Source organism: Tamandua tetradactyla, chromosome 3, assembly GCF_023851605.1.
Source record: "Tamandua tetradactyla isolate mTamTet1 chromosome 3, mTamTet1.pri, whole genome shotgun sequence".
NCBI lineage: Eukaryota > Metazoa > Chordata > Mammalia > Pilosa > Myrmecophagidae > Tamandua > Tamandua tetradactyla.
The window spans coordinates 201,840,639-201,860,548 of NC_135329.1; the positions used below are offsets into that span (position 1 = coordinate 201,840,639).

Below are 19,910 nucleotides of genomic sequence, written 5' to 3' on the forward strand. Positions count from 1 at the left end.
TTAAAACTTGTTGAGTTATGGAAATATTTCTCTCAATCAGAGCTTGAGAAAGCAATGGGCCAGGCAGAGATGGGTTGTGCAGTTTTCCAAAAAGGAAAAATAGGGAGCTCTCCCAGCAAAGTTGGTCCTATGGAGACAAGGGGCACAACATTCTTTCTTCTGATAAGGCAAGAGGAAAATGCAAACTTCAAATTGCTGATGCTGGGCAATGGAGGATAGAAACTAAAATGTTCATTTTCAGAATAATATTAAATGTATTCAATATAATGTGCTAATATGTGCAGGAGTAGTTCAAATGTTACGTTCCTAAGACCACGGTGGCCAAACTTTAACATACTGCATGAAGGCAAACACATCATCCTTGATGTATTTTGGGAAAGAAATTGCAAATCCTCAAATTCCAAAATTTTCCTTTATCGTAATGTGTCTGGTATTACTGAAATATACCACTGAGAAAGACATCAGAAAACTTGAATTTAATCTTGGCTTTATCACTAGTTAGCTAGATGACCTCTGGCAAATCATTTCTCTTTTCTGAGGACCTCAGCACCCTTGTTATTTTCCCAAAAGCCTGCCTCAGTTATTTCTGGGTAAGTGGGGTGGGGTAGCAAAAGCAGATGGTGTTCTTTCCAGATCTCCCAAGGTCCTTTTCATCATGGCTGTGTGCCTACCCCTACCCCCAGCAACTGCAAGCTTTGCTTCTGAGCTCTCACTCTTGAAACTTTGTTCAGGGGACTGTCCTTGGACTAACTGAGCCACTTCACCTGCTCCCCAAGTACCGGGAATCCCTGAGGCAATGACTGTTCCATTAACCAAGGTGGGTGGGGGGTGGGAGAGTCCCGCTCTCCTGTCTCCAAGGTGCACAGGCTGTAAGGCATTTGGATCCTTGCCTGAGATTCAGCCCTTGCCTGTACTGCCCTGGGGTGTTTCACATATGCCCTGGCCATCTTTCTCCATGTCTGCTGCCTGCCAGCCACTTGAGGGATGCACCTTGCCAGGACAGGGCTGCAAATGACCCCACTGGGCACACTGCTCCTGGTCATGGATGTGACCAACCAAAGCATGTTCAAACTGCAAATGTGTCTGATGCCCAGTGGCACTGCCTGCTCTCCCGACCTCATGGCACCACTCAAATCACTTGAGTTCTTGTCAGGAGGGAGGAGACGTGTTTCTCTTAAGCTCTGATGCACTAGGCTGTATGTCCCAGAGCTGAGCTTCTGGTGCCCTGTGCTTCATAAAGTCTCTTGTGTAAACAGATCTTCTTCTTTGTTTTGGACTTTTTGGCGGTCAATCCTGTACTCATTGAGATAAGGCAGCTATCACTGTCCCCCTGCATTTAAATTTAACAAGTAGATTCCTAGAGAGCCACTGGCAGTACATAAAACCTGAATTCTTATAGGCAGCATCTGAAATCGTCTACTTTATATAGAGGTGGTAGAACCCAAGTCCAGGCAGAACCCCAAGTCCAGTACATCATGATCTCCCTGAAGTGCTTTTACCTTCAAGGCAACGAACTTAATGAAATGGCTCACACCAAAACAGAATTGTGGCAGAATTGTTTCATCTATAAAGCAGAAACATTTAAAAAAGATCCACAAATAAAAACTGGTCCATAACGAATTCATTTTCGTTGATTTTAAAAAACATACCTAGCCAGCTGAAATAATAATGACATTAGTTCATTTTCACATTGTTTATTAGGTAATGAGTAAGCAAATGCATCGTTTGATCATTCTGATAGAAGGAAGACTTAACCTAATAGTGAAATCACAGCAGTAGTTCTGTGTGCTTTGAATTTCCTCAGGCCAACTCCGACCCAGTAGAGGAGCTCAGTGGGGCAAAGCCTAGCTCAGAAACAACATTGTTAACACACAGCATCCGTAGAAGACATTGTGTAATATCCCCAAACTTGAGCCTCCTTTAAATAGGCCACCTTCAACAGTGATGAAAGAATCATCATACTCGCCTCTTGTTCCTATGTGCAAATTATCCATCACATGATATTAGTGTCCTTTGTTAAATCAATACATCTTATAAGTTGTTTCCTTTCGTCTTCCTATATCTAAAATAAATATGTATCTGTCAAAGTTTATTAATAGGCAGTGGAATAGAAAATAAAATTTTTATCCTTAGTGTTTCCATTGACTTCTGAATGAACTTGATTAGACATCTCATTAGCAGGAACCAATCACATTTTTTATGTTCCATCCTGCAAAGGACCTGGCTTTAGGTATTATGATAAAAGACACTTTCAAAAAAAAGAGACATGGTTGCTGTTTTAATGAAGTCTATAGTCTAACGAAAATGTAGGGAGCCAGAATAAACATTGAGCAAACACATGCAATGCGCTTTAAAAACACATTTTTCATATGGCTTTTGTAAAATTTCCCTTTAGTAATAACTTTTAAGGAGACCTTTTGAGGAGGAGAAAAAAATAGCAGCGCTGATATTCGACCAAAATGTTCCAAATAGTGTAGGAAGAGAAATTTTAAGAAAGTAGTTCTTAAACTTTTGAGGTGTCATCAATTCCAGAAAAACGTGTGCTTTATCACAGTAGAGAATAAATATAACTGTCCTCTATGAGGGGTCAGCAGTGTCCCTCATAGTCATTCAGGGATCCAGACTGGCAGGTAGGGAAAAGAAAGGGTGGAGATGACATACCTTCTCCAGGCTTGGAAGAGCCACCCACTCTCCAGTGCTGAAAGCTAAGCCCGTGGCTTCAAAAAAAAGTGAAGGGGTGGGGTAGAGCTGAAAAACGTAGTCCCTGTTTTGGCAACTGCTTCCAGCAATCATGCTGCACTGTTGAAGAGCATCATGGATTTGGTCGAGAGCTGGCCACCTGTGCCTTAGAACCTTTTTGATCAGCAGAATATTTCTCACCTTGCCTTGCTTGAGAACCAATGCCATGCATTGTCCAGGGGATTATTAGTTATCTATTGTGTAAATATATTACCCCAAACTTAGTGGCTTAAAGCAAAATATACACACTATTATTTCCAATTTTTGTGGGTCGGGAATACAGTGGCAGCTTAACAGGATGCCTCTGGCCAAAATTTCTTACAGCGGTCCACAGGGAATCCAATCACCTCAAGGCTTCACTGGAGGGAGAGCCACTCCCAAGGTCATGCTCATGGGTATATTCAGGTCTCAATTTCTCTTGGGTGATTGATGTTAGACTTGGGCTCCTTGCCACGTGCACCTCTCCAAAGGGCAGCCCACAACACAGTAGCTGGCATCCTTCAGAATAAGCCTGCAAGAGAGTAGGAGCATGTGAAGCATGTCATTGAACCAGCCTACTCTCAAGGGGAGAATAATCCCCAACAGTTGGAGAACCCAAAGGTGGGAATTATTAAGGGTCATTTTAGAGGCTGCCCACCAGGGTCATCCAGTCCTGGAGCCTGTGCAGAAAGGAAGCTGTCATGGAACATGTGGCCCAGACTGATTTTCCTTGTCCTTCTCCCAAATGTCACCATCTCACTGATTTTTTGTAACAACCTACTCTCATTCCCCTCCACCCCATTCTTTAAAATATTTTCACCTTTGTTTCCTTGTGCAATTTATGGCTGTGCCATCTTGTTTAAAAAGCACGTATCCATTTTGAAAATAACCCAGAGATTAAGATTTTATTCAAGGAACTAAAATGGCTTTTCTTCTTGGCCCCTTGCTGTTCCTCAAGTCCACAACTGGGATTATTCCAATGATATCTACAGATTTAACTTACCTTAGCCTGTGGAACCAAAGTAGGCTCCTAAGAATAATCAATAATAAGAACCTACATGTGACGCTCAGCCACTCTGTATTAAACTTCAGTGTAGCTGATTTAGGGCTTTCCTTTCATTCTGATTCCAGTAAGTAGAGCCTTGCTTTGTTCTTGGTGTCCATGCACCTAGTTTTAGCAGCCAGACATAATTTTCCAGAAAGAACTAAAGATCTTCTTGTTTTCCAGGTTCTCAAGACCAGCTTTTCATCTGCTCTTCCCAGACCTTCCAGGGACTCCAGAGACGTGCACCTGAGCTCTGAGCTCCATGCCCCTATCCCTACCGCTTACAGCCAGTGCCCTCTCCCATGCTCTCAATGACCTTGTGTCTGGGTCTTTCATGGTTGCCTTGTCCAAATGGGACGGGCTTAACTCTAGATCCGAACATTCTTTATTGTCCATTCTGCTGAACCCCAAACCTATGTTGTTATTTCCTCAAGCATCTTTCATATTCTTTTATCCCATTTTTGTGTGTGTGTGCCTAGAACTCAAGATTATTTAAAGGAAGAGAAATAAAGAATCCACTTATTTCTCAAAAGCAGTTGTTTTGCTCAATTTTGACCCCATGTATCTTAACTGTATTTCCACATATCCGACAGAGACTGTTACATGTCCAACCAAAATCTGTTCACCTTCTTCTAGAGTAATAGGTTGTACCTAGGTGCCTCAGTATATTACTTATCCTGTCTTTTCAGTTGATGGATATGACCGTAATACTAAGTTCTTATCAATGGAACATGAGCAGAATTGAAATGTGTATCTTCTGCCTCACTTGCTTAGAAAACACTTGCTTTGAAATTGCTCCCCAGTTTTCTTTTTGCTGCCTAGAAATGAGAATGTGAGGCTGTGCTGGTTTTAAAGGATTTATGTACCCTAGAAAAGCCATGTTTTAATCCTAATCAATCTTGTGGGAGCAATGGTTTCTTCTAATCCCTATTCAATACTGTAAGTTGGAAACTTGATTGAGTTATCTCCAAGGAGATGTGACTCAATCAATTGTGGGTATTAAACTTGATTAGATGGAGACAATGTCTCCACACATTCTATGTGGGTCTTGATTAATTTACTAGAATCCTTTAAAAGAAGAAATATTTTAGAGAAAGCTTGAGAACACTGCAGAACCACAAGGCAGAGAGTCCACCAGCTAGTGACCTTTGGAGATGGAGAAAGAAAACACCTCCTGAGGAGCTTCATGAAGCAAAAAAGCCTAGAGAGAAAGCTAGCAGATGCTGTCATGTTCACCTTGTGCCCTTCCAGCTGAGAGAGAAATGCTGAATATCTTTGGCCTTCTTGAACCAAGGTATTTTCCCCTGGATGCCTTAGTTTGGACATTCCTATAGACTTGTTTTAATTGGGACATTTTCTTGGCCTTAGGACATTTTTTAGGCTTGCTTTAATTGGCCTTAGAACTGTAAACTAGCAACTTATTAAATTCTCCTTTTTAAAAGCCATTCTGTTTCTGGTATATTGCATTCCAGCAGCTAGCAAACTAGAAAACAGGGCAGGCTTGGAAGTTCAATATTGAGAATGTCAGACCTGCCCTACTATCTGAGGCATGACTTCCTGAACAAGAACCTCTTTCCTGTTCTTTGCCATTAGGGGACACAGGTAAAATTTTATTTTCTTGAAGCCTTATTTTTAGTCTGCTAACTTACATCATTTGATTGTTTATAAAAAAAAAAAAGTAAAAATTTCCTCATTCTTCTCTCGGTTTAAATAGTGAATTAAGGATCAATCATGAGTGATTAGGCAATAACTGAAATATTATGTTTGTTAAAAATGACTCCTCTTTTTCTGCTGACCTCGTGTTCTAGTTTATTAGCTACCAGCATGCAATATGCCAGAAATGGAATGGCTTTAAAAACGGGGAATTTATTAAGTTGCTAGTTTATAGTTCTAAAGCCAATTAAAGTAAGTCTAAAAAATGTCCAAATTAAGGCAGCAACAAGAGGTTACCATCACTCAAGGAAGCCTAATGAAGTTCAGGGTTTCTCTTTCAACTGGAAAGTGAACATGGCAAGGTCTGCTAGCTTCCTCTCCAGGCTTCTTGTTTCATGAAGCTCCCCGGGGGTGTTTTCCTTCTTCATCTCCAAGGTCTCTGGCTGCGTGGACTCTCCTTGTGGTTGTCATCATTCTCTCAGATCTCAAATCTTTTCAAAATGCTTCCTCTTTTTTAGGATTTCAGTAAACTAATCAGGACCCACCTGGAATAGGGGGAGTCACATCTCTCTCTAATTAATACCCGCAATTAAGCAAGTCAAAACTCCATGGAGATAATCTAATCAAGCCTCCAATCTAAAGTACTGCATACTGATTAAAAGTAAAAGTTGCTTTCACAAATGGATCAGGCTTAAAACATGACTTTTCTAGGGCACGTAATCCTTTCAAACACAAACACTTCACTTTGCTCCTCTTTTCTTGGTAGGCAGTGAGGATGGAGAGAGGGGAAGATTAGGTTGTATTTATGCCTCATCAGTCAGGCAGATAATGTGTTTTAGCCAATCTGATTTTTCTAGATATTGTAATGATTGGTTATCTCTTAATTGCGTGGATTGAATACATATTGACATAAGAACCAAATCACTTTTTAAAGGAGTCATATTGATCATTTTTCAGTCTGAATTCTTCTGCCCCTTGGACAGAGATTGCAGATATAACATCCATGGCAGGTGTTTGCATTATTTTTAGGCAGCTGATACTGTAAGAAACAGATGAAGCAAGAATAAGAAGAGGCAAATAGCCAAGCCACATCTAATCTGGGACTTAGAATTTTAAAGATCAAATGAATTTTTGAAAATGATGTTCATAGAAAAAAAATTAGGCACTTCTATTAATGGGTCCTGAGTAATTTAGCACCACAGACAACCCTGAGAAGTTGATGAAACTTTGGACCCCTTACCTGGAAAACTGGTTACCCATAGTCAATTTTGCATATAATGTGAGATGGTTCACAGACATCCACCAACTCAAGCCTATAAAAAGATTATAGATTAAAAACATATACTTTATTTTTTTTTACATGGTTATATACTGGGAATCGAACACACCACCCTGAAAACACATACTTTAATAGGAGAAAATTCAAAGACTAAGAATCTTTCTTCCCTTTAAGCATTTTTTCATATTTATCCACCAGCAAATACTGGGCCCAAAGCTGAGACACCTAGAAAGGTATAAGTCATTTTCACTGAGTAGATGACAGTTCAGAGGTGAAAAGAAGCTTGACACCAAATGTTCTAGTTTGCTAGCTGCTAGAATGCAATATACCAGAAAAAAAAAATGGCTTTTAAAAAGGGGAATTTAATGAGTTGCTAGTTTACAGTTCTAAGGCTGAGAAAATGTCCCAGTTAAAACAAATCTATAGAAATGTCCAATTTAAGGCATCCAGGGAAAGATACTGTGGTAGTTAGATTCAGTCGTCAACTTGGCCAGGTGAAGGCACCTAGTTCTGTTGCTGTGGACATGAGCCAATGGTATGTGAACCTCATCTGTTGCTAATTATATCTGCAGTCAGCTAGGAGGAGTGCCTGCTGCAATGAATGATATTTGACTTAATTGGCTGGTGCTTAAATGAGAAAGCTCAATGTAGCACAGCCCAAGCAGCTCAGCATACCTCATCTTAGCACTCACAGCTCAGCCAAGGCCTTTGGAGATGCAGAAAGGAATCACCCCAGGGAAAGTTGTTGGAACCCAAAGGCCTGGAGAGAAGGCCAGCAGAGACCATCCTGTGCCTTCTCATGTAAGAAAGAACCTCAGTGGAGCATTAGCTGCCTTTCCTCTGAAGAACTAACAAAATAAATCCCCTTTTATTAAAAGCCAATCCTTCTCTGGTGTGTTGCATTCCGGCAGCTAGTAAACTAGAACAGATACCGTGGTTCAAGAAAGCCAATGACGTTCAACATTTCTCTCTCAGCTGGAAGGGCATATGGCAAACACGGTGGCATCTGCTGGCTTTCTCATGGCTTGACCAAAAGGAACTCTCTCCAAAATGTTTCCTCTCTTAAAGGATTCCAGTAAAGCAACTCTACCTTCAATGGGTAGAGACATACCTCCATGGAAATCATCTAATCAAAAGTTACTACCCACAATTGGGTGGGTCACATCACCATGGAAACAATCAAAATGCTCCCACCCAGTGATATTGAATGAGGATTAAAGGGCATGGCTTTTCTGGGTTTCACCACAGATTCAGACTGGCACACTAGGTATTTACAATGAAATGTGATGCAGTGCACATGTGTGCAGCAGCAGGGATGAGTAAGAATGGAATTTAGAGACTCCACTGATGGAGCTAGGGCAAGGTTTCATTCCATGGGGGTAATATTCAAGGGAAATGTAAATGCACAGAATGACTAGCCTTGTCTAAGTAAGACTTCCACAACCACATGCATGTGATGACAGCACTAATCTTTATGGAACACTTAATATTTGTCAGATAGTAATATCCACTTAATCCTCACAATAGCCCACAACCACAAGGCAGATATTGGTATCATCCCCATGTGTCAGATCAGAAACTGAGGGTCAATTCAAGTGACTTGTTTCCATTATCCAGGTAGTGAGTGGGGTCAGATTCAATCAGGAGTCTGCCACTCTCTCAACCACCATGCTCTGCTAAGCATGAAACCATCTCATTTTCTTAGATATTTACTCAAAACAGTGCACTGGAGGACAGTGAGGGGTGCATTAATTGTGTATTAACTATTCACACAGATTCACCAAGACATTTTACGGGTCAGGCCTTTCAATGCACAAGAACCCAGTGGCACATGTATTATTTCCCACATTTTATAGGTGGGGCACAAAGAGTTTAAATTGGTGGTCCATAGTTACACATTGGAGGGGAGCCTATGTGTGAACATCAGTCTTCTAATTCCTAGATACTGTCCTCTGTACTCTATCTGATTGCTCTCCAGCACCTGGGGAAGCAGGTACCATCTGGGCTTCAGAACCATAAGACTAGTACATGAATCAAAAGCAAATCCAGAATTTGGACTCATGGTTATATCATGCAGTTCAAGATCAGACACAGTCATTTGAACAGTTCTAAAAAAACACAAAAAAAATATTGTTTCTATCTTCCCTCCAGCAAATAGAAAATGGAATCTGTGGATTTCTCCTGCAAAAACTGATAATCACTGCTTAAGGCCTTCATAGTATGTACATCCAATATTCAGGGAATATTGTTAATTTCTATTAAAAATGATTCCTTATAGCTAAAGAAGGAATGAAAAATTCAGTATAAATATAGAATACATAGTCCTTTTTCTCTTAAATTTGCTCTCCAGACCTACTAAGATAATCCAGTATCACCATGCACTTTCAGAAGTTATCATGGAAATTATATAGATGTCTGTTTTTCAAACCAACCATCTCATGATAAGTACCTTTAAATTTCTATCCATTTAACACACAGTTTGGGTTTTAGGACAAACACACTATGCCCACATTCTTAAATGTTCTTGCAATAAAGAAACATCAGTGCATCCAGGCATCTTCCATTGACAGACCATCATCATCCTTGCACACACAGATGTATATATTGAAGAAGCTTATGCACATGGCACAGTTCCCCCTCGATTCAGGTTCCCTGTTTATCACCACAGGAGCATTTCTCCGGTATATTTTTAGTACAGTGTGTTATCCTAGACTGATCATATGTTCACGGATTGTGGAAAGTCTGTGAAAGACTTTCTGCTGTACTTGTTACTGGGCAAAGCCACATCTGCTATCTGGTACTCATGCAGAATACGCTATACTATGGAGACAGACAGTAGGACCAAGTGGGAGAGAGACTGTCTGCAAAATCAGGAGAGCTTTCCTCTAGCAGAGGATGAAAGAGGAATGAACAATTCCATCCCAGCATGAAAATAAGATGAAACTATAAAAGAATGTCAGTGTTGAAGCTCACTCCTTTTGATTTTACCCATACCCCGGCACCATGCGAGCATGTGAACATTCCAAAGATAACGAAGACCCCATGATGAGAGGGGCCTTGCTGTTCAAACTACAGGGTTTCAATGCTGCCTATTAGAATCATGACACTTTGCATAACATAGGTTGACAAACACAGTTACTCTAGGACATGTCAAAAATATTCTTTTCTGCATTAGAGAATAAAAAGAGGCAATGTTTTAACTGGAGATCATTTGTCAAATTATAAGCCATTTAAATAGTTTTGGTAAATGGGGCTGTATGAATATTTTATATTGTGTGTTGTTCATAATGTTATTTTCTTCACCCAATCACCAAAGCTCAGATCAAATTGGTTTTATTCTTTTGAATTAGGAAAATAAAATTAGTTCCTTCATCACAGTTCAAAGTTCTTTCTGTAGTTCCTTCCATGGGGAGAGAGGCAGTTGGCCAGTTTTGAATTTGTTTATCTTCTCCATGTGAACTTTGAATCCCAGGCACCCAGAACACTTACTTATTTATGTATATATAATGTACATGCGTCATTCTTATGAAATAGGCACCTCAGTTGGATTTTTAAGACGCAAAAACCACTGATAGAAGCCAGTTTGTTTCTAGGGAAGTTTCTGAAATATTTAATTATGCACCTTCCATTCTCCTAATTATAAACCCAGGTCACTATCTTAACAAAATACAAATCTTCTACAAAGTCACCCCATAAATAGCTGTAAAATGATTAAGGAAAAGAAAAACGTGTTTGCTTCAGTTATAGATCATTATAAGTTAATGTTTGGTACTGAAACAATTTACACTTAATTAAATGTTTTTTCTTGCACTCTCCAATGGCACATAACTACATTATACTATCTTTGGCATCAGAAAACTTATAAAATTTCAGATTCCAAGTACTGAGCTCTTGTAACAGGCATGGCACATTAGAAACATCTCCAGCAGCTGCTAGAGTGCCTCACCTTGGTCATACTAGAAGCAGCTCTAGTGGATGCTGGTTCTCCACATGCTGTTTTCATCCATGAATCTCCAAAGATCTCAGACACTGGCTTATATACAGCTTGCATTAAATAAATATACACAATCTGACTGCATGCAACAAGGTAGTCCTTGAGCAAGATCAAATTATTACATTAAGATGAAACCAATTTGTAGATACAAGATGCAATTACCTTATTTCTCCTTCTGTGCAGTTGCATAAAATAGCAGGGAGTTTAAAGAACTCTTAACTCTCTGTTATATTACATGACCAACTTGTTGATTTGGAAATTTTACTAGTCCAGTAAATCGGAAGGTGCCATTTTGAGCAGTAGAATAAGAGCCCAGAAAAAGAGAAAAGGCCCTAGACACCTGTATTAATTAGGGTTCTCCAGAAAAACAGAACCAACAGGATATGTATTTACATATATATGTATGTAAACATTAAGATATTTATTACAGAAATTGGCTCAGGCAACCATCAGGATTTCCAATGCTGATTCCATAGGTCAGGTGGCAAGTTAAGAACTCTGTTGAAGGTTTCAATGAATTCCCCGAAAGATGCATGAATTCCCCAGAAGATGCTTGCTGGTTAAAGTAGGATAGAAATTCTTCTTTCTCACTGATGAAATCATAAGTTCTCCCTTTAGGGCCTTCAGGTGATTGGATGAGACTTCTCTCATTGCTGAAGGCAATCTCCTTTATTGATTATAAATGTAATCAACCTACATTAATCAATTAACTAATGATTTCAACTCACGGAATAACTTCCCAGTAATAATTAGGCCAATGCTTGCTTGATCAAACAAGTGGACACCATAACCTAGCCAAGTTGATACACAAAACTAACCATCAAACACCCCAGCTAAGCTCTTTGTAACTTAGCTCTGTAGTGCTGGACCTTTCCACTTCATATACACCCCTATTTATTTGTTGGTGAATAATAACCTGTTCTATTTTTTGGATATGTTCTGAAAACCTGTATTGTCACAGTACACCCTTTAAAAGAATGTATATCTTGCTTACTTGTTAAAACAAATCACCCTTTTAAAGAATGTTTATCTTGTTTACTTGTAAAAATAAACACCCATTGTAAAATACAGAAAAGCATAAAGTAGATAATAAAACTTACCCTTTGTCTTATTGTTTACTACTAACAAATATTAAATGAATATGGTCAAATTCTTGAAATACTTATTTCCAATACTTTGTGCCTCATGCATATTTATGTTTTGTTTTGTTCTATTTTAGAAAATTAGTATTGCATTACACATAAATTTCTTAATTGAAATTTTTTAATTAGAGAAGTCATTAGGTTTACAGAAATATCATCCAAAAAATACAGCATTCTCATATACTCCCCCATTTGTAACACTTTGCATTAGTGTGGTACCTTTGTTACAATTGATGAAAAAATATTATTATAATTATACTATTAACTATAATACCTAGTTTACATTAAGGTGTATTTTTTCCACCATACCAATCTATTATTAACACCTTGCATGAGTGGGGTACATTTGTTATAATTCATGAAAGGACATTTTTACAATTCTACCACTAACTAACAGCCATTATTTATAATAAGTTCACAGTGTTGTACAGTTCTGTTTTACCTTTTATTTTTTATTTTAGTAACATGTGATTTAATATTTCCCCCTTTAACCATATTCACATATGTAATTCAGTGTTGTTACTTAAATTCACAATGTTATGCTACCATCACCATTATACATTCCCAAAACTTTACAATCAACCCAAATAGAAATTCTGTACAAAGCAAACATTAACTCCCCATTCCCTACCCCTAATTCAGCCCCTGGTAACCTATACTTTAGATTCTAACTCTATAGGTTTGCTTATTCTAATTATTTCATATGAATGAAATAATACAGTATCTGTCATTTTATGTCTGGCTTATTTCATTCAACATAATGTCTTCAAGGTTCATTCACATTGCCGCATGAACCGTGACTTCATTTCTTTTTAATGCAGATTAATGTTCCATTGCATGTATATACCACATTTTGCTTATCCATTCATCTGTTGGTAGACACTTGGTTGGTACCATCTTTTGGTAATTGTGAATTATGCCATTACGAATTTTGGTGTGCAAATATTTGTTTGAGTCCCTGCTTTCCATTCTTCCGTGTGTATACCTAGTAGAAGGATAGCCAGGTCATATGGTAATTCTACACTTAGCTTTCTGAGGAACTGACAAACTGTCTGCACTATATTACATTCTCAATAGCAAAGAATGAGTGATTCCTATTTCTCCACAGCTTCTCCAACACTTGTAATTTTCTTGAAAAAAAAAAAGAATTGTAGTCATTCTAGAGGGTACACAATGGTATCTTATTATGGTTTTGATTTGCATTTCCCTACTAGCTAAAGATATGGAACATCTTTTTCATGTACTGTTTGCCATTTGTATTTCCTCTTCGGAAGAAATGTTTATTTATGTCTTTTGCCCATTTTTAAATTGGGTTGTAGGATTTCTCTATATATTCTGGATATTAAACACTAATCAGATATATGGTTTCAAAATAATTTCTCCCGTTGAATAGGTTTTTTCTCACCTTCATGATACAGCCCTTTGAAGTGCCAAAGATTTTAATTTTGAGGCGGTCCTATTTACCTACATTTTCTTTCATTGTTTGTGCTTTAGGTATAAAATCTAAGAAACTATTGCCTATTATGAAACCTTAAAGATGCTTCCCAATATTTTCTTCTAGGTGTTTTATGTTCCTGGTTCTTATATTTAGGTCTTTGATCCATTTTGAGTTGATTTTTGCAAATAGTGTGAGAAAGGGGTCCTCTTTCATTTGTTTGCATATGGATATTCAGTTCTCCCAGCACCATTTCTTGAAGAAACATTTCTTTCACAATTGATTGGACTTGGCAGCTTTGTCATAAAGCAATTGCCCAAAGATGTGAGGTGTATTTCTGAACTCTGTATTCAATTCCATTGGTGTATGTCTCTTGTACATACCATGCTGTTTTGACCATGGTAGCTTTGTAATAAGATTTAAAGTCAGGAAGTGTGAGTCCTCCAACTTTATTCTTCCTTTTCAACATGGTTTTAGTTATTTGGGACTTCTTAACCTTTCAAATAAATTTGATAATTGGCTTTCCCAACTGGCTGTTGGAATTTTGATTAGAATTGTGTTGAACCTGTAAATCATTACACAAAAATTTTTAAACCTGCTGTTCTCACCTATTGGACATGCCCCAATCTGAGAACATATCTCAAAAACTCAGCATTTTAATGGCAGAATATTGGAAATTCGTTGATGTACCACTTCCTATTTAACCATTCCTCTATTTTTATATGGTTATTGTGCTGGTTTGAAAGGATTTATGTCCCTAGAAAAGTCATGTTTTAATTCTGATCCAATCTTGTGGGGGCAACCATTTCTTTCAATTCCTATTCCTTATTGTATGTTGCAAACTTGATTAAGTTATCTCCACAGAGGTGTGACTCACTCAGTTGTGGGTATTAACCTTAGATTAGAGGGAGATATGACTTCTGGGTGGGTCTTGATTACTTTATTGGAATCCTTTAAAAGAGGAAGCATTTTGGAGAAAGCTTCAGAATGACGAGAGGACCACGAGTACCCATGCAGCCAAAGACTTTTGGAGATTGTGTTAGTTAGATTCAGTTGTCAACTTGGCAGGTGAGCATACCTAGTTCTGTTGCTGCGGACACAAGCCAATGGTACGTGAACCTCATCTGTTGCTAATTACATCTGCAGTCAGCTAGGAGGCGTGTCTGCTGCAATGAATGACGTTTGACTTAATTGGCTTGTGCTTAAATGAGAGAACGCAATGTAGCACAGCCTAGCAGCTCGGCATTCCTCATCTCAGCACTTGCAGCTCAGCCCAGGCCTTTGGAGATGGAGAAAGAAATCATCCCAGGGAAAGTTGTTGGAACCCAGGGGCCTGGAGAGAAGACCAGCAGAGACCATCTTGTGCCTTCCACGTAAGAAAGAACCTCAGTGGAAAGTTAGCTGCCTTTCCTCTGAAGAACCAACAAAATAAATCCCCTTTTATTAAAAGCCAATCCATCTCTGGTGTGTTGCATTCCAGCAGCTAGCAAACTAGAACAGAAATGAAGAAGGAAATGTCCTGGGCAAAACAAGAAGCCTGGAGAGAAAGCTACCAGATGCTGCCATGTTCTCAGTGTGCCTTTCTAGTTGAGAGAGAAACCCTGAATGTCATCAGCCTTCTTGAAACAAGGTATCTTTCCCTGGATGTCTTAGATTGGACATTTCTATAGCCTTGCTTTAGTTGGGACATTTTCACGTCCTTAGAACTGTGGACTTGCAACTTAATAAATTCCCTCATTTTAAAATCCGTTGTGTTTTTGGTATATTGCATTCTGGCAGCCAGCAAACCAGAACAGATGCATTGCTCCACATTGTCCAACATTATAAAGAAAAACTTAATGAATATTTTTGCATATGAATTGCTGTTGACACCACTGGAATGAAGCCCAAAATTTGGAGTTATGGGTGTGCTAATTTGAAAGGATTTATGTACCCTAGAAAAGCCATGTTTTAATCCTAATCAGTCTTGTGGGAGCAACCGTTTTTTCTAATCCTTATTCAGTACTATAGGTTGGAAAGTTGATTAGGTTATCTTCACAGAGATGTGACTCACCCAATTGTGGGGATTAACTTTTGAATAGAGGGAGATGTGACTCCATCCATGCCAGGTAGGTCTTGATAATTTTACTGGAATCCTTTAAAAGAGGAAGCATTTTGGAGAAAGTTTGAGAATGAGGAGAGAGGTGCAGAACCAAGGTATAGCCACGAGGCCAAAGGTCCACCAGCCAGAGACCTTTGTAAATGAAGAAGGAAAACGCCCTTGGGGGAGCTTCATGAAAAAAAAGAAGCCAGAACAGAAAGCTAGCAGATGATGCCATGTTCACCATATGCTTTTCTAGTTGAGAGAGAGACCTTGAACTTCATTGGCTTTTCTTGAGTGAAAGTAACCTTTTGTTGGTGCCTTAATTTGGACATCTCTATAGATTTGTTGTAATTTGGACAATTTCCCAGCCTTAGAACTATAAACTTGCAACTTATTAAATTCCCTTTTTTGGAAGCCATTCTGTTTCTGATATATTGCTTTCCTGTAGCTAGCAAATTGGAACACTGGGTCAAAAGACAACACTTGTTTTAAAATGCTTTATATACATATTATTAGGCTCAATCCAGATAAATGATCCCAGTTTACTCCTCTGGTCAACACTGAATATAATCCTTTAAAGCTGCTTCCATTTTGGAATATGAGAAGTGGTAACTCTTTTTTTCTTTTTCTAATTATAAGGTGACTATATGTGTGCATTTTTGGTTTGTATGTAATGTGTTTTTCTTGGATTTATCTAATTAATGCCCTTTATCTATTTTAATTCTCCTATGGGTTTTATATTATAATAAATATTTAAATTATGTGAACATTATCCCTTTAATGTATTTATTTTCCTTATACTTATTTTGATTGACAATTAAATTAGCATTAAAGTCTTTTATTCTGTATTTCTCTCCCTTATTTCAAGGCTTAATATAAACCCACAAACAATTGTGCTGGTTTGAAACTGCTATGTACCCCAGAAAAGCCATGTTCTTCTAATTCAACCTTGTGGGGACAGACCAATTTAGGTTGTTTCCATGGAGATATGACCCTGCCCATTCGAGGTGGGTCTAAATCTGCTTACTGGAATCCTCTGTGAAGAGAATAAAAGACAGAAAACAGAGAGAGAACTCAGAGCCACTATAGAAAGCAGAGAGATGAAACCAAGCAACAGATACTTGGAGACAGAAAGGGGTCCCCAAGAGACGCTAAGCTAAGAGGTGAAATCCAGAGTTTGCACAGAGAAACTAAGAAAGGCCCCTGGAATCAGAAACTGAAACTAGAAGCCAGGAGAGAAGGACCACAGAGGTTGACATGTGTCTTCCTACATGACAGAGAAACCCTGAACACAGCTGGTCTTTCTAGAGTGAAAGCATCCTCTTGTTGATGCCTTAATTTGCACATTTTCATGACCTTAGAACTATACATTTTTAACCTAATAAATCCCCTTTGGAAAAACCAATCCATTCTGGTATTGCATTACAGCAGTTCAGCAAGTTGAAACAGCAATACTCATGAAAGAAAATAAATGATAAACATCAAAATTAACAACTTTGGCTCATCAAAAAATCATTAAGGAATTAAATAGGCAAGATGCATGCTTCAAGAAAATAATTGCAATACATATATATGACATACGACTGGTAGCCAAAATATGTGAAAATATACATGTCAAGCATGAAAAGACAAAACAACCCATAGGAAATGGGAGAATGCACAAATGGCCAATATGCACATGGAAATGCATCTAATTTTATTTGAAATCAGGGAAAATTTTTTAAACCACAATGAGATACCATTATACATCCAATGGAATAGCTAAAATTAAAAGACAGATACTATTAAATGTTGGTGAGGTTGTATGGCAACAGGAATGTATATGTTCTTGTTGGAAGTATAAAATGCTACAACAATTTTAGGAAAAACCTTTCTAATTTCTTTTAAAAATTAAGAAAGTCCCTAGTCAATGACCCTTCAATTTCAAGGAAACACATCCAAAAACGATTTGTAAAAAATTGTTAATTGCATTCACAAAAACCCCAAAGATGAAACAGCCTAAGACATCCATAAAAAGAAAAGTGGGTAAACTATGCTATTTTATACAATGGGGTGCTACCACTCAGCAATAAAAAAGAGCAAACTATTGAGAGATGTAACAGCATGGGTGAATCACAAAGTTAGTATGCTAAGTGAAAAAAGACTTACTCAAAATAAGTACATGCTCCAGGATTCCATCTACATGAAGTTCTAGATGGGGTAAAACCAACTTGTGATGGGAAAAAAATCAGAACAGTGGTCATTTTTGTTGGCATGGTGAGGATTTACAGGGAAAGAATATGAGGGAACTTTGGCAGTGACAGTCATGTTTTGTTTATTAATAGAAGGATGGTTTGCTCAGGTCACCAAATGCTCACTTAAGACTTGTATGTCATTGTGTGTAAATATTATCTGAAAAGAAGAAAATAACGATAAATAAATATTGAACTCTAGTCAATGATCTGTATGCTTAAGTATTTAAGAAGTATTTCGGAATGACATGCACTAATGCTGCAATTTATTTTGAAACTAATTTAAAAAATAAAGATGATAGATGTCTCATTAAAGCCAAGTACAGTAAAATGTTGATTGGATATATGGGTAGTCACTCTAAAATTTTTTCAACTTTTCTATATGCTTGCAAATTTTTATCATAAAATGTTGGGAGGATGTATGAAGTTAGTAGGAAGCCCAGAGGAACTACTTCCACATTTTATGCTTGTGTGGACCCTGTAACAGGTTGGAATTAAGGACATAAACCAAATATAAAGGACTATTTTGCATACTAAAATGCTCGTGATTTTTGTAAGGTATTTAAAAAAAATGTTCTTATTGACAAATCTCTACTTACATACAGTCCATATATGGTATGCAATCAGTCCGTCATAATATCATCACACAGTTGTGTATTCATTCCTATAATCATTTTTAGAACACTTATTTCACTCCAGAAAAAAAAAAAGAAAAAAAACTCTGCATACCATAGCCCTTAACCCTCCCTTTCATTGACCACTAGTATTTCAAGAATAGTTCTTCTTAATAACATGTATATTTTTAAATGTTATTGTTATGAATGGAGAAATTTCTCACCATAAATTCAAACTGATTATTCCTGGGAAATGAGTTTAGTTTTAATAATATTTTAGTCTAGAATATTGAATAAATTTTATGTATTAATTCTAATTTTTTAGTTCTTTTTCGTTTAGTCTTCTGCACTTTCTAGATAGAAAATTGCATTATCAAAAAAAAAATATGACAGAGCAGTGCAATGGTGGCTCAGTGGCAGAATTCTCGCCTGCCATGCTGGAGACTTGGGTTCAATTCACAGAGCCTGTCCATGCCAAAAGAAAAAAAGAAAAGATATATATATATATATGTGACAATATTTTTGCCACTGTTCTAGAAGTACACATGTATCTATATCATATTATAATGCATTAGCTAGAACTTGAAAACAATAGTGAATATCTATGCTATGATATTGGATATCTTTTGTCTTAATTTTGGCAAGAATAGAGATTCATCTTAAATATGAAATTGGTTGTTGGTTAAATTTATCCAGTCCAGATATTCTTTGACTTTGGCTTTTGGGGGGGTGGGGTGGGCATCGAACCAGTTCCCTGCATGGAAGGCAGGCATTCTAACCTCTGAACTACCCGTGCACTCCATTCTTTGACTTTTAATAGGTTAGGGTAACATATTCTATTTACAGTTATTGTGATTACTTGTACTTTTGAACTTATCTCTACCATCTTATTAAATGTTTTGTGTTTACTGCATCTTTTATTTTTTACCTACCTGGCATAAATTTTATTAGTAACATTTATTTTATTCTCTTTTTGTTTCATTAGCAATGTCTGCACACATCTCCTCTCTGATTTTTTATTTGGCAGTCCTTTTAGAGAAGACTAATGAGTTGTAACTTTCCTACTCTTTGCACTGAAAAAATATATGATTATTTTGTCTCTGTTTTGACTATAGTTAAGCAGTATGTCGAATTTTAGGTTGAGAATCCCTTTATCACTTTAAAAACGTTGTTGATGAGAAGTTTGCTACATCTTATTTTAATAACTTTTATTGTTATACTGCAATAACTGTTACTGCTTTGACCTCAATCATCTGCCGTTTTATCTAATATGAAGCTTGGTTTTTTCTTATTTATTCTTCTCTACTTTTAGTATATTTAATCTGAAGATCACGCTTTTCTTCAATCCCAGAAAACATCTCCCTATATTCCTTCCAGAATCTTCTTGTGAGATGCCTACTAACCCATTGCTGGAATTTCCCACCTTATTTTCCATATCTCTTAACTGTTCCTGTGAATGTGTTTATCTGTTTATTTCATAGAGGTCAGGGATGGTGCTGAGCATTCTACTGTGCACAGGGCAGCCACCTGCAGAAAAAATCATCTGACTTCTCGTGTAAAAGATTGAGAAAATCGCTTTCTTTATGTATTCTGGCTTCCAAATAAATTCCTTTTAATATCTTCTAGTTCATCAAGTTTCTTTTCTACTGTCTAGGCTGGAGTTATTCTATAGATTGCAATCCTATTTTACATTAAAATTTCAAAAAATATTTCCAG

At 37.5% G+C, this 19,910-nt stretch overlaps 1 long non-coding RNA gene across 1 annotated transcript in view; it reads right to left on the reverse strand.

Moving 5' to 3' along the window:
• Window positions 1-1,695: 1,695 nt before the first annotated feature.
• LOC143678166 (uncharacterized) overlaps window positions 1,696-19,910 on the reverse strand; it is a 48,705-nt gene continuing 30,490 nt past the window's right edge. The window contains exons 4-5 of the long non-coding RNA XR_013173096.1: window positions 6,657-6,729; window positions 1,696-3,250 (exon numbers count right to left, since the gene is read on the reverse strand). This is a non-coding gene — a long non-coding RNA (uncharacterized LOC143678166). The remainder of the gene's footprint in view (window positions 3,251-6,656; window positions 6,730-19,910) is intronic.